At 39.9% G+C, this 15,247-nt stretch overlaps 1 protein-coding gene across 11 annotated transcripts in view; it reads right to left on the reverse strand.

Moving 5' to 3' along the window:
* Nucleotides 1–11,838: 11,838 nt before the first annotated feature.
* Nucleotides 11,839–15,247, reverse strand: part of LOC309692457 (uncharacterized protein) — a 185,512-nt gene continuing 182,103 nt past the window's right edge. For all 11 annotated transcript variants that reach the window (XR_014272314.1, XR_014272315.1, XM_082510990.1 and 8 more), the window contains one exon: nucleotides 11,839–12,840. The gene's annotated coding sequence lies outside the window, so the exon portion shown is untranslated. The remainder of the gene's footprint in view (nucleotides 12,841–15,247) is intronic.

The following is a 15,247-nucleotide window of genomic DNA, read 5'->3' on the forward strand; positions in this document are numbered from 1 at the left end:
TTACCGCACACCTTCCTCTTGATAAATTCAATGCACGGCTTTCTGTTTAAAGAAATTTAAATGAAAAATGAACAGATTTTCTAAAAAAGCAGGATATACTGCTCTTTAGACAAGGTGGTTCTCTGCTGCCCAAAAGGTATTGCATGGTTTTTGCTGCAAAGTGTTACTGATTGTTACAGCTTTCAGCGCTATTCGCCTTTAAAGTGTGATGTCTTTAGCCATTTCTGGGTCTTCTAGATTCCCAAACTCAAACAAACACTGCCATAGAAGTTTAACATCCAGGCATCCATGAAAAAAAGGATTTATCAAGTTTAATGGCATTAGCAGGAAGCTAGCTTCGATAGAAGGATAATAAATCATATTCTCATTGAAGGATGTCTGGAAAACTGGTTTTGTTATCATTTTAGATATAAATGAAGACAGAAAGCTAAACGGGAGCAATCTTTGTTGTGTTATTGAAGTTGGGCTAGCTGATATATAGTGGGGTTGTTACCAGGTGCCTAGCTACAGAGCTATGGCTAGGATAAAATAAACACATTAGCACAGTGAAGATGGATGATGAGCATTCCCATATGGAAAAGAAATAGTAAAAACTTACATGTGATTACTCATGAAAGTGGCCACTTTCTCATTACTTTCATATATTTTTTTAGTAAGTATCCAAAACATACAAGTTTCATTATATAATTTTTCAAGGGATCTTATATCTGTTTTCACTCTTATATGCTTTTCATACAAGTTTCACACAAGACAGATACAAACTTTATAAGATTTATATATATCTTTTCCATATGGGTTACCTTTATTCCCCTCAATGAAAGTCAGTGTACAGGTCCAGACAAATCAATCACACAGCAGTGAAAAGACGCTGAAAATGGACCAAATTTCAGTCAAGAGAAGGCCTGAGATGATCCATCCACAGCACAAGTTAGTCATTAATATGCTGTTGTGTGTTCTGGGTGACTTGCTATGAAAAGCTTCATGTCCACACTGAAACCTTATCCTCAGTGATCCTTTTCTGAAGTGTTCAGATACTTGATGTCTGTCAAACTGTGAGCCCATGGGCTGTTGTTACATCCTAAAACTGAGCTTAAAAATCTGCTGCACATGAAGGGTGCTAATAAAAAGAAAGAAGGAACACTTATTATTTTTAGGGACTTATTTACATTTAAAAATGTTATAATTGGGCAGGTTCTTAAAAGACAACAAGGCAGAATCGGCCAAACATTGGGAGGGGTATTTGGATGGGACAATGGAAGGAGAAGTACAGAAAGACAGACGTGTGATGGGGAGAAAAAGTCTTGTCTGTTGTGTCTCTCACACTGAGACTGTATTGTGTTTTGTGTTTGCGGCAGTCATTGCCATCAACTCCAGTCACTGCCTGCACTTCATTAGAGCTCTGTTCAGTCGTTCATTCAGCAAGAAGTAAAGAGGCGCACAGTGTAAATGTCGTGACACGATGTGGAATCACATTAGTTTACACCTATTATGAGAACATGAGAGAAGAAGCTTCACGGGGTTAAGAGATGAAGCAATGAGTGAGGTGGAAGAAAGGAGTGAAATAAGGTGAGGAGAGAGGGGACAGCATGACACCAAATATACGAGCGATATTTCAAGTACACAATATTTTTTGTGCTCATTTCTTGTCATTTCTTTTTTTAATGAGTTCAATATTTATTTCTCACGTGTAATCCTACTCTTTAGTTTCTCATTTAGCTTATTTGTACCCAGAAGTGTGACATAACACTGAAAATCAACAAACAATAAATATACAGCACCTTTGCATAACGAACCAATCCACAAGAACCTAAACGCTGCATTGATCATTACAAAGCATGTTGCACAGCTCAGCTCATTTAGGTAATAAAGTCAATCTTAAATTGTATTGGAGATTATGTATCAGAATTTCAGGAGCGGGACCACGCCTCCAAACACTTTCCTTCCAGCTATCATCTACATAGGTTCTCCCAGTTCTGCAAGCTGTCACTCTCGTTTACGTGAGCCTCCCTACTTCCCCTTTTCAATTCCTTAACTTCTTCACTTCTATTTAGTACATCGGGATCTGCCAGTCCTGGGAGCCGCCGCCAGTCCCTTTCGAGGCCTTCCCCAAACCGCAGCGCAATTCATGTCCAAGTATTCACCTTTACCTACTAAAACGCTGTCAAACATAAAATGAGGACGTGGGCCCAGCTAGTGAACTGAACCAGTACCAGTACCCCCATCAATACATGGGGTTCAAGGTTTGAAGAGGATGAAAGTTATGTCACTCATTATGTGACTCATATTGCTCTGACCATCACAGTTACCAGATCTCATCCCAAATTAATCATCATGTTAAACAAGTCTCACCACCACCAAAGCCCCAAATGAGGAAATATCTTGTAGAAGAATGACGCTTCATACTCAGGTAGAGGTCTGAAGCTGTGAAGAGAAGATGGATTGAAGCTGTTTTGGTGATACCCTGGTGTATCTGTTAATTTGTCATCTGTCTATCATTTCAAATGAAAGACATATTACCTATAATAAATAGAAGCCCATTTCCGCCACTTAGAAAAAAAAAGGATCCATAGCTCGAAATTATTTTAGTTATTTTCTCGAAATTTTGACTTATTAGCTAGAAATTTCGAGTTAGCACTGCCAATCAGTAATCTACGTGAATGACATAATTTCCTTATTACCCGGAAGCTGAAGCCCTCAGGTACAAATGCTACAGCTAAGCTAGCAGTATTACATACAGTCATGAATGCACAGATTGCTGAGTATTTTCAGCGTGGCTTCAAAAATGATGAAATCCTTGTGTTATTAGCTGAATCACATGGCGTTACTATCAGCAAACGTACTCGCGAAAGCGCCAGTTTGTTGCGATATGGTTTTGAGTGCGTGTTACTCTGCGCCATATGCTTCCGGGTAACAAGAAAGTGACCTCATTCACATAGATTACTGATTGGCAGAGCTAACTCGAAAATTTGAGTTATTAACTCGAAATTTTGAGAGTTATGGATACCTGTTTTTTTTGTTTTGTTTGTTTTTTTAGTGGCGGAAATGGGCTTCCATAATAATACATTAGTGTTTGTTTTTCTTCCTTTTTTTTTTTTTTTTTTTTACATCATTGTAACCTGTCTATGTCCCTGCCTGTCTTCTTCCTCCAAACAGATAATTACCTGAGGTCTCCTTCAAAGGGTGAAATCAATTTTATAATCTTGGGCCAGATAGACAGAAAGGTGAAGCACTGGTAAGACGGATGTCTTCTTACTGAATATGTCTGAACTCCAATAGTGTTAAACCAGTTTGCTCTGTTTCGTTCTACTGTGTGTGTGTGTGTGTGTGTGTGTGTGTGTGTGTGTGTGTGTGTGTGTGTGAGAGAGGTGGAGGGGGATGAGATGAAGAGTATATTCCAGAGAGCTTAAGGGCATTTCACAGTGTTAAGAGGTAGGATTTCAATTACAGTATATGTGTGTATGTGTGTGTGTTCACATGACATATCTCTGAGCCAGCTAGCTCTGAGCCAACCCACTGTAATACAACTCTTTGACACCATAATTGACAGGATATACCTTCTGTTTGTTTTTCTTATAAGTGTGATCTGGCAGGCCTGAGACATTAGCGTGCTTAGAGTAAATGCATGTCAACTACTCTGCATTATAGTTTCTCTGTCACTAGATTGAGACGTTGATGATTCACAGACAATTTTCTTGAAACAAAAAATGGCAGCACTTCATTATGAAAGTCTCTAAAAACATATCATATTTTAGCTATTCCTCTGATATGCAAAGGCTAGAGTTTATAATGGTGCAAAACCTTTGCTGAAAAACGTATTTCACTTAAAGCACACAAAATGTTTGACATGGGACGCTGCAGTTCACATCTTGTTTCCTAGCAACATACATAACTTGTTTTCTTTTGTAAACACACACAGTCGTGACTGTGTTTTTAGACCAAACCCAAATTAACTGTCAGTTGAATCACTTTTGAAATAATCTTGTATCAAAGTCTTTCACAATCTTCATATTATCACGCAATTACACCTCAAATGAGAGAGCTATGTACACTGCTCAAAAAAAAATTTAAGTGACACTTTGAAAATTTGTCAGATCTCAGTAGGAAAAAAATAATGCTGGATATCCATACTGTCATGGACTGTGTAATGTGTAGGAACACATTAACAAAAAAATCCTTGCAGCAACTCAAAATGGTACTCAGGAGTTTGATTGTCCCCCACATGCTTGTATTCATGCCTGACAACATCCCGCATCTCCTAATGAGACAAAGGAGGGTGTCGTAGGAGATCTCACTTGCCAGATCTCAATCAGGATATCACTGAAGTCCTGGACAGTCTGAGGTGCACGATGTTCCTGAGGTGTATGTGGGGACGACCGGTGCCCACATACCAGTAACTCTCAGTGCTATGGCAGTGGTATCACCAGCAGGACCTAGTGCATTAGCTTTGGATCTGGCAATGGGTTCAAAGAGTTCATCCTGATACCTAATGGCAATCAGGGTGCCATTGCGTAGCCTGTAGAGCACTGTGCGTCCCTCTGTGGAGATGCCTTACAGGCAGCATAACATTCTCCATGGCATCAACACACACTTTTATGTCTGTCACGTTATTAGGGTGAACCTGCTTTCATGTGTGAAAAGCACAGGGCACCAGAGGTGGACCTGCCCAGTCTGGTATTCTATGGCCCCTTGGAGGACAGTGGGTCTTCAGACCACCCTCGTGAAGTCTTTGTTTGGTCATAGCTCTCTCACACCAGCCTCTTGCTGGAGGTCATGTTGTAGCTCTGGCAGTTCTCATCCTGTTGCTCCTTGCACTAAGGAGTACATACGTGTACCGTTATTGAGTAAAAGACATTCTACGGCCCTGTCCAGCTCTCCCAGAGTAACTTGAGTCCTGGAATCTCCTCCATGCTATTGAAACTGTACTGAGACAGTAAACCTTGTGGCAATGGCCTGTATTAATGTGTCTTCCTGGAACAGGAGCTACCTGTGCAACCTCTGTATGATCCAAGTATCGCCTTATGCTACCGGTAGTGAAGTCGACCCGGGCCAAATGCAAAACTAGTGGAAACAAACACTCCTGTTTTGGGGGTTGTCTCGTTGTTGGCCCTCTTGTGCACCTGTTCATCAACAGCAAAGCAGCTGAAACTGACTAACAACCCCCTTTGCTACTTAGTTGATCAGATCAATACCACAGAAGTTTAATTGACTTGATGCTCTGCTTTGATTAAAAAATGTTTATTTAATTTTTTTTAGCAGTGTGGTTTCCCTTCTGATTAGGTGAGCTTTTTGCAACAAAAAGAGTTCTTTCACAATAAAACACAAGAAATAGAAGTATATCATATCTACAACATAATAGGCTATAACATACAATACTAAGTTATTTAGCAACAATTTGGATGAAAAATGTCTTCACTTGCTGTTTGAATGAGTCAGTGGAGTCTGTACCATGGAAAGACAGCGAAAGAGAAATCCTCAATCTTGGTGGCACCGCTTGAAAAGCCCGATCCCCGACTGCGGTATCCTTAATATAACCATCACAGGCACAGCAGCTTCACCCACCTGTGGTTCAAACTTTCTGTTTATAAGGAGCAGACGAGAAATCGTGTAAACCTTGACTTTAGTTGAGTCAAAAATTCAAAGTATGGTGATGAAAATTAGCTTTAGGGACTACACTTGAAACTGCAGAAAGTCACTCAAAGCTAGGAGCTTACTTATACAGTGGGGCAAAAAAGTATTTAGTCAGCCACCGATTGTGCAAGTTCCCCCACTTAAAATGATGACAGAGGTCAGTAATTTGCACCAGAGGTACACTTCAACTGTGAGAGACAGAATGTGAAAAAAAAATCCATGAATCCACATGGTAGGATTTGTAAAGAATTTATTCGTAAATCAGGGTGGAAAATAAGTATTTGGTCAATAACAAAAATACAACTCAATACTTTGTTATTGCCAACAAAGGTTATGTTACAGAGGTCAAACGTTTACTATAGGTCTTTACCAGGTTTGCACACACAGTAGCTGGTATTTTGGCCCATTCCTCCATGCAGATCTTCTCGAGAGCAGTGATGTTTTGGGGCTGTCGCCGAGCAACACGGACTTTCAACTCCCGCCACAGATTTTCTATGGGGTTGAGGTCTGGAGACTGGCTAGGCCACTCCAGGACTTTCAAATGCTTCTTACGGAGCCACTCCTTTGTTGCCCGGGCGGTGTGTTTTGGATCATTGTCATGTTGGAAGACCCAGCCTCGTTTCATCTTCAAAGTTGTCACTGATGGAAGGAGGTTTTGGCTCAAAATCTCACGATACATGGCCCCATTCATTCTGTCCTTAACATGGATCAGTCGTCCTGTCCCCTTGGCAGAAAAACAGCCCCATAGCATGATGTTTCCACCCCCATGCTTCACAGTATGGTGTTCTTGGGATGCAACTCAGTATTCTTCTTCCTCCAAACACGACGAGTGGAGTTTATACCAAAAAGTTCTACTTTGGTTTCATCTGACCACATGACATTCTCCCAATCCTCTGCTGTATCATCCATGTGCTCTCTGGCAAACTTCAGACGGGCCTGGACATGCACTGGCTTCAGCAGCGGAACACGTCTGGCACTGCGGGATTTGATTCCCTGCCGTTGTAGTGTGTTACTGATGGTGACCTTTGTTACTTTGGTCCCAGCTCTCTGCAGGTCATTCACCGGGTCCCCCCGTGTGGTTCTGGGATCTTTGCTCACCGTTCTCATGATCATTTTGACCCCACGGGATGAGATCTTGCGTGGAGCCCCAGATCGAGGGAGATTATCAGTGGTCTTGTATGTCTTCCATTTTCTGATGATTGCTCCCACAGTTGATTTTTTCACACCAAGCTGCTTGCCTATTGTAGATTCACTCTTCCCAGTCTGGTGCAGGTCTACAATACTTTTCCTGGTGTCCTTCGAAAGCTCTTTGGTCTTGGCCATGGCGGAGTTTGGAGTCTGACTGTTTGAGGCTGTGGACAGGTGTCTTTTATACAGATGATGAGTTCAAACAGGTGCCATTCATACAGGTAACGAGTGGGGGACAGAAAAGCTTCTTACAGAAGACGTTACAGGTCTGTGAGAGCCAGAGACTTTCCTTGTTTGAGGTGACCAAATACTTATTTTCCACCCTGATTTACGAATAAATTCTTTACAAATCCTACCATGTGAATTCATGGATTTTTTTTTCACATTCTGTCTCTCACAGTTGAAGTGTACCTCTGGTGCAAATTACTGACCTCTGTCATCATTTTAAGTGGGGGAACTTGCACAATCGGTGGCTGACTAAATACTTTTTTGCCCCACTGTATATATGCAGGGGTGGGGGGGGAGACAGGACAAAAGGTGACATATCAGTTGAAATTAAGTCACTCATTTTGTGTTTTGATTCAATCGGTGGTAATATGATTGGTTGATTCATTGATTTAATCATCCAGTCATTGTTTTTTTTGTTTTTTTTTTATCTCGGTTCTGCCACATGTAGTCGTGCTGAACCAAATTCATTCGAAGGTCACACATCAGGACAAATGGCTGCTGAAGAATTTAGCTTGGGGAAATTGTTTCAGAAGCACTAACCTTCAGTATCTTTGTTCACAAGTCCAAAAACTCACAGAGTCACATTCCACAGCTGTGGCATCTGTTCCTGACAGTTTACCAGACACCTTGTGCAGCATCAAAGAAAAACACAAGGGCAACAAAGTTGTGGCATTGTATGTGGGATGCAGGTAAAAATTTTCACTTCAAGTTTTGATTGTACAGGAGAAATGTTTTCTATGTTATGTTAGGTTATCTAATCTGTTCCACATACAGCAAGTGGCTCAAGGGAACGAATGAAAGGTCAAAGAAAAGGTAGAAAAACTTAAAGGCCGCTAAATGAAGACACTGCTTTTCGAGTTCTGCCTTTTTCATCACAGCAGGTGATGCAGCTCTGCATGTTTTAATCAGCAGAATTTTGTGCCAAATGTCCTCCTGATGCAATCCCCACCTCAATCTGCTAAATGGGAACGTAAATTTGCAGTTCCAGGCCTCTGTATTAATAGCTAGCTGTACTCAATAAGATGTTTGTCATCTGCAGACCTGATACAATGCTGCTGTTAAGACCTTTCAAGACATTTTTTTTAAAAGATGTAGAAATAATTGCTCTATAAAGTTTTACTCAACAGATATGTCTGCATTGCCGTTTATATTGTGAGACTTTACGGATTTGTGGTCTGAAGCCTCAAATTCTTTGTTAAGATTTTTTTTTCAGAATATACCAAAAATGAAGTGATCAAGCGTTGGAATGTGGCCTCTCTGTCTGGATTTCACACTTGATTTTTGAACGTTTAAATATAACGCAAGGCCATTATGGCTGAAACTGCCACTTTTTTGTTTGTGTCTCAAGTAAAATACTTTTAAAGTGTCATTCTGGATCTATGACGATATTGGAGAGACAAGAGAGAGCGGTTACACTCACAAAGAAATCAAACCTTCCATGTATTTCTTGAAAAACAAGCCTTTTGGACAGATATGTGACTAAGAAATGGATACAGTCTTCACAAGTTATGTGAAGTTACTAAGTTAGTTACTGTCACTGCTGCAATTGCACTTGACTGTTGCAGAGCAAGTCAGAGATGTTGAATTTCACTGTCATGTACTGCAGTAAACGCTGTATTTTCATGACATTATCAGGCTTCAGCAATCATGTCACTCTTCAGTAACAAGAGAGAAGAGCGGAGGAGTTGCAAGGAGCTGAAATCAAGGATGAAAGCAAATACAGGCTCATCGACTCGTTTTTTTTTCTTCTATCGAATGAAAATGAAAAAAAAAAACCATAAATATATTCTCATTGAAATGGAAAAAGTGAGAAAGTGTTTTACGGGACAAACTTGGAGAACTCTTGGGGAAGCTCTAAATATGTAACTACAGTGACATTAAAGGCTGAAGATCGAAAAAAAACAACAACACTAAAAACAAACAATGCTGCATGTGGACGATAAAGCGCACCCTTCATTCATTGTTCAGCATCGTTACACTGCAACTTGTCTTACAACCTCACAAAATCACAAAGTGGCTGTGGCTTAGGAGGTAGAGATAATCACAGAGTTTTTGGTTCAATCCCAGGCAGCTTCTTTCTGCATGCCAAAGTATCCTTGGGTGTGTTCATTGGAGTGTGAATGACAGATAGAAAGCTCTTAGATGTAGAAAATAAGTTATTGTATGAATGGGCGAATGAGGTGTGGTGCAAAGTACATTGATTGCACAAGTAAAAAAACACTGTGTAACAACCAGTCCTTTTCCCATCCATTTAGGCAGTATTCGTCCAATAGGAGAGCCTCATGCAGGCTAAAGTTGAATAAGAAAATGTGCTTTTTGCATAGATCTAGATATAAATAAAGACCATTTATATTTTTTATTTGAGGTTTTATCAAAGTCATCCACCCAAAGCAGGTGAAAGCCACAGTAAGCTAGTTTCTGCTAGTGCATTTGTAGTTTTTTTCCATCAGGAACAATGATTTTTGCTTGTGTTTGAGCTTGATCTTTACCTCTGACAAAACACACGCGCGCACACACAGACACACACACACAGGGGATGGTTCCTGAATGGGGCCGGAGGTCAGCAGCCGCATGCACGTGACAAGTCAGAGTTAATTCCAGCATCACAAAGGATGCTCTGGAAACCAGCAAACACACTCTCCAACAAACACTCACACACACCAGATTATCCCATCAGGCCAGCTACAAAGGTCAAAAGCAAATGTTCAACTTTTGGTCCTTTAGCTCTTCTATTGTTAACACTTAGATGCTTACTTTATGCAAAACCATCAGTGCATTAATATGAGATTTATGGGGGTTAATGCATAACAGTAGACACCAAGGTTATTATAGTTAACTGAAACTAAATTTAGATGTGAAAAACAAAAAAACCCAAACATTTCAGTTACAACTTAAATAAGAATAAAAGCTAGATTTTTGAAAACTAATTGAAACAATTTTGTGAACTTGCAAAACTAATTCAAATAAAGTAAAAATACAGTGTTTTGATTTGATAAAAGTTTAATTAAAATACATAGAAAAGTTTATCGACACTTTAGATGACTGCGAGTCAACTGCTTTCAGAACGTTCTGTGTCTTTATTGTAACACCTGTACTGATTTTCCTAAATCCCTTCTCCATAAAATAATAATTAATTAGGACCTATTATTGTAGAGTTTGTACCTCACAAGAGAAACCGCCTTGAGGTGACTGTTGTTGTGATTTGGAGCTATATAAATAAAATTGAACTGAATTAAAACCAAGATTGAAACTAAACTGAATTAAAAGCAAAAACAGTGCAATAAAAATAAAAACTGATCAGAAATGATTGTTTCTAGTCCTCTAATGAAGGTATTGCCCATAAAATGTTTAACAGAGATATTTTTAATGAACTTTTATTTTGCTTAATATGAATAATTTGCATTAGAAATTCAAAACTGAATTCAAATTAGAATTTTGATTGATAGCAGGAGTAAGAGTTTCTATTTGTCTTAATTTGCTCCTTTTATTCCGAGAAGGCTGCAAGTATAAATCATGGCATGCTTTTGATAATAACTCCACACACAAAAATGTGGAAATGTCATTGTTACACTGACGTTGTTACACTGACGTTGTTACACTGACGTTGTTACACTGACGTTGTTCATGTCCACGTGTGCACTGTAAGGCTAAAATTGGGGATTTATGATCAAAATCGACTCGACTTCGGCTGTTATTTATCAAACAGCTACTTTCATACAATCAGTCTGGTTTGCTCTCACTTCACTGGTCATCAGGTTTCCATGTCCTCCAACTATATAAACATTAAAAACAGAAGTTTACAGTAGTCTCTGAGACCTATTTGATTATTGGCTGGTTTTCCTTAATGGGAATTTTATATTTCTGACATTTTGCTACTTCCTTTTGATTCTTGTGCACCAGTGTAATTCTCTATAAATATTACTGCCTTGTCATATAAGAAAACACATTGTTAATCAAAGGGTTTTGTGAAACTAAAGCCATTGTCACTATGTTTGTGGCACTGTGTGTGTGTGTGTGTGTGTGTGTGGTGTGTGTGTGTGTGTGTGTGTGTGTGGTGTGTGTGTGTGTGTGTGTGTGTGTGTGTGTGTGTGTGTGTGTGTGTGTGTGTGTCAGTGCTCTTCAGATCACTGTGTTTACTGATTGGTCTGCCATCCATCACTATCAACTCCTCTCCGCCCCTTAAACAGAGGCATCAGTGATGGATCATCCTGATTTGTATCAATGGGCAAAACCTTATCAATAAGGTTAAACACACTAATGTGGGTCTAAAGAGAGAACAAATACGTGTGTATGTGTGTGTGTGTGTGTGTGTGTGTGTGTGTGGACCAGGCAGGACGATAGGTGGGGGTAGGAGTCATTTGTTCTGATGTAACAGAGTCAGTTTCATCACCCGAGGCATCGAGGATGAGCAGGAAAGAGAGAATGCACAGAAGGGAAAGGAAGTGACACGATGAGTCTAAAATGACTGTCTCTCTGTCTCTCTCTCACACACACACACACACACACACACACACACACACACACACACACACACACACACACACACACACACACACATACACACACACCCTGGGTGTCAGCTTCCATCAGCAGCATGTATGACTGTGACTTATAACCACAGCTATGCGATCATTTACACTCAGTGCAGGAGATAGCCAGAAGCTACTGTCCCTCTGTACTAGTGTGCAGTGATTTAGTGTCTGAATTCACAACACTTGCTTGGATGTATTAGTGTATATGTTTTTACACGCCATATACATATAAATGAAACACTAATACATTAGGAGTCTTTCACAATGTTTTTATTTTTGTTTTATCTTTTAAACAGTGGAGCGCAAGCTTCAAGAACAAGAAAGTACAATAAAAAAAGAAGAGTTTGTGATTAAACCCACATTTAAACCACATCAAAATCAGCTGCCCAGGTCTTATGATGAAGTAACTTATGACTGGCACGATCACACTGAACACATACTTGTTTTTTTTTCTTGTCATGTCTCAGTTAAACTCAAAATGCAAAGGTCACTGAATCTGGAGTTGCTTAGAGACCAGATCTGCTGTACCGGTTATCTTTAATCGAATCAAGTGTGAAGCTCAGATGGAAAACAATAATTTGCCATCATTACAAAATATTAAGCAAGACTAATTTTGTGCAGTTGTGGTTAAAAAGAAAAACAAACGATTTGAAATGAAACGGCACCAGCTAGCTGAAAATAGCCTCTAGATTTATTTTTAAAAATCTAATTCTGTGTCTAATATTTAATTCCACAATAATGAACAGACTGTTGGCACACAGACAAAAAAGGAAATGTCACAGTACACTAATGTACACTTTTGATGGTTATGGCACAAGCTCAAATACAAAAACAGATAGGACACAAATGCTGAGAGTCCGGAGACGTACAGTTTAATAAGTGTTATAGAACGTAATGTAAACATGAAAATGAAAAAAGGAAATAAGTGAATGCCGAACAGGAAATCTAGCGAGGCCCCCTCGAGAAACCACAGTGTGCCATCTGCATTATTTCCAAATTATTTGTCATCTAATTTTTTTCCCTCAGCACCTTCAGAGAGCTGTCCAGCTGAAGCCTTCTTTTCAGCTCAGGTCATTTCAGTTCAGCCTGATTCACTTTAATTCAGTTTTCTACACTGGGGAATGACTCACACTCCTGACAGAAGACTCCCATTTACTGTCTGCCTGCATGTGTGTGTCCGTGTGTGTTTGTGTGGGGTTTTTTGGGAAACGTCAGCATCTTCTCCATCTCTCGTACTCGCCTGATGTTACACCGTCAGCATCACCTACAAGGAGACAGAGAAACAGGATTGTGGCGTGTTGTCAGCAACAAATCGGACTGTGTAAAAATAATGCCTCGTTCTTCCTCGCTCTCTCTCGTCTAGCATCATCAGTGTGATGTAATATGAAGAAATCACAGCTCTGGAAATTCTGCTTTTGAGGAATTATGGAGATAAGCTTGTGTTTCTTACTGTTAAACAATAAAGATGACGTGTATTTGTAAAAAATAATAAAAACATTTTTCTCATACTTAATGAATTCAAATACTATTAGACTGTGGTGGAGGTGCAGCGGAGGGGTGAGGCGTCTTAGTCGAGTCAAGCCGCTGTTCTCGCTCTCACACACACAGACACACACATACACACACACACAAACACACACAAAATTCAATCATGTTTCTGCTGCTGCCTGGGGGAACTCACTGTGGAAACCTCACTATAGTGGAAAATCACCTTTTCCATGTTATTTTACACAGCAGCACCTACGCCACACACTCGCAGACACACACCTACACAGTCTGTCTGCATTTACACGAGGAACCCAAAAGATCTGATTTTTTTTTTAACTCTTTGTGGTGCTGATCTCACACCGTCATGCCTGTCTCAGCCAGAAGTCAGCGAGGAATGAGATTTTTATTCAGCCATGAAGAAAAAAAACGTGCCTCAGAGAGTTAATGTCATCCTGTGACAATACAGGGTTTGTTGCTGTAAGCGTGCTTAGCTAAGGTTGCATCAACCTGATACGTGACCTTATCTTGAGTGGCCATGTTGAATCGCGGAATCCTGAATATACTTATATACAGACACTTTTCTCTATAAAGTTATTTGGCAATGAATGAGGAATAAAGAGCAGGGGGCAGTTAATTTTGTAGACTATCCACAATATCAAAAAATCTGTCTTTTATTAATTACTGTGGTCAAACAATCAATACTTTTATTTTACATATAAATATATATTTATTGTTAGTAGTAGTGCTGGTAGTGCTGATGTTGACACTGACATGGGAACCTTATTTAGCTCAGAGAGTAGAACAAGAACAACAGTACAGCAACCAAAATTCCATCTAAGGCCTGAGTTACACAGGTGTAGGGACCAGTCAGAGACACGCTGACAACAACCAGTTGTCAATGGGAAAAATGTGCAATTCCCGACCAGCTGGCGAGAGGTTGCTGGCTGCCTCTGGGTGAAACTGGCCACAAAGCCTTCTTGTGATCAATTTGGTTGCTAGCAGATTGCCACAGTTGCCCATGGTTTACATGGAAGATGCTAGCTTGTCTGCAAACACTTGCCAACTACTCTTTGAGCAGCAGTGATACTAAAAAATGCAACAGAATTTGGAAACGGAGAGCCTTCATAGTAAAAGTTGTGCCTTACTGCTGTAACCAGCACGATTTTACTTTGAACGCAAATGTTCTGCATTTCAAGTTTGTGGCACACTTGTCACACAGTAGTTGGCGAATGCCTGTATACTTTGTAACTTCCTATACTGATTTTTCTCTCTATAACATTCTGACAGGGAATTTTAAACTTTTTACATTTTTGAATGGCATGATCCCTTCCTAGCAATTTGTGTGCACCCTCATGCTATGGATATCGCAGGGAGAGCGATCAAACTGAGGGCCAAGAGCAAGAACATGGTGCTTGTTGCATGGATTCTAGATGGTCTGTCAGAATTCGTCATGTTGATTGCTCATGGCGTCCAAAATATCCTCGGGCCACTAAGAAATATCCCTGTGCTCCTGTTGGATAGCCTGACAATGAAATGGCATCATGTGAGGGTCTAAGATACAGTATTTATATATAATTAAACTTCACCTGAGCAACATTTGTTCATAAGCCATTGACACACACATACACACACAGTTTGTGCTACAAGGAACCCTCTCATCAACCAACCACATTACAAGCAGATGGTGAATATTATATGTGAAGTAGAAACATAATAACACCTTACATGAAAGAACTTTACTACAGAGTTGCTTCTGACTTAAAGGATAAGTCCTGTCATGTTCTGTTCTGCCGTTGCTTTCAACAAATCCCATGTGTCAGTGTAATCCAGTAATCATTACGTGTTAGCTATAGCTTTTTTAGATGTCATAGTGGTCCATTATTGTCCATTAACGGTTAAACAAATATCACCGGATCTCAAAATTTCATAACAAAATTAAAGTGCCACAGACAAAGTAGAGCAACTGTTGAGAGTAGTAAATATTGTTTTCTGTGGTCACTTCCCAGGAGGAACAGAAATTATGGGTGTATCAGTAGTCGTATTTGTCCTGAAGCATGAAGAACACAATGTTAAGTTTGGTATGAAATGTCCTCAGAGCAGTACGCCCTGGGAACTAAACTGCCACGGATCTATTAATGGTCACATACTCGCACTCCCCAAATGCTCCACCCTGAAATTTTGGC

The sequence above is a fragment of the Aulonocara stuartgranti genome (assembly GCF_965226115.1).
Source record: "Aulonocara stuartgranti genome assembly, chromosome: 17".
In the NCBI taxonomy this organism is placed as follows: domain Eukaryota; kingdom Metazoa; phylum Chordata; class Actinopteri; order Cichliformes; family Cichlidae; genus Aulonocara; species Aulonocara stuartgranti.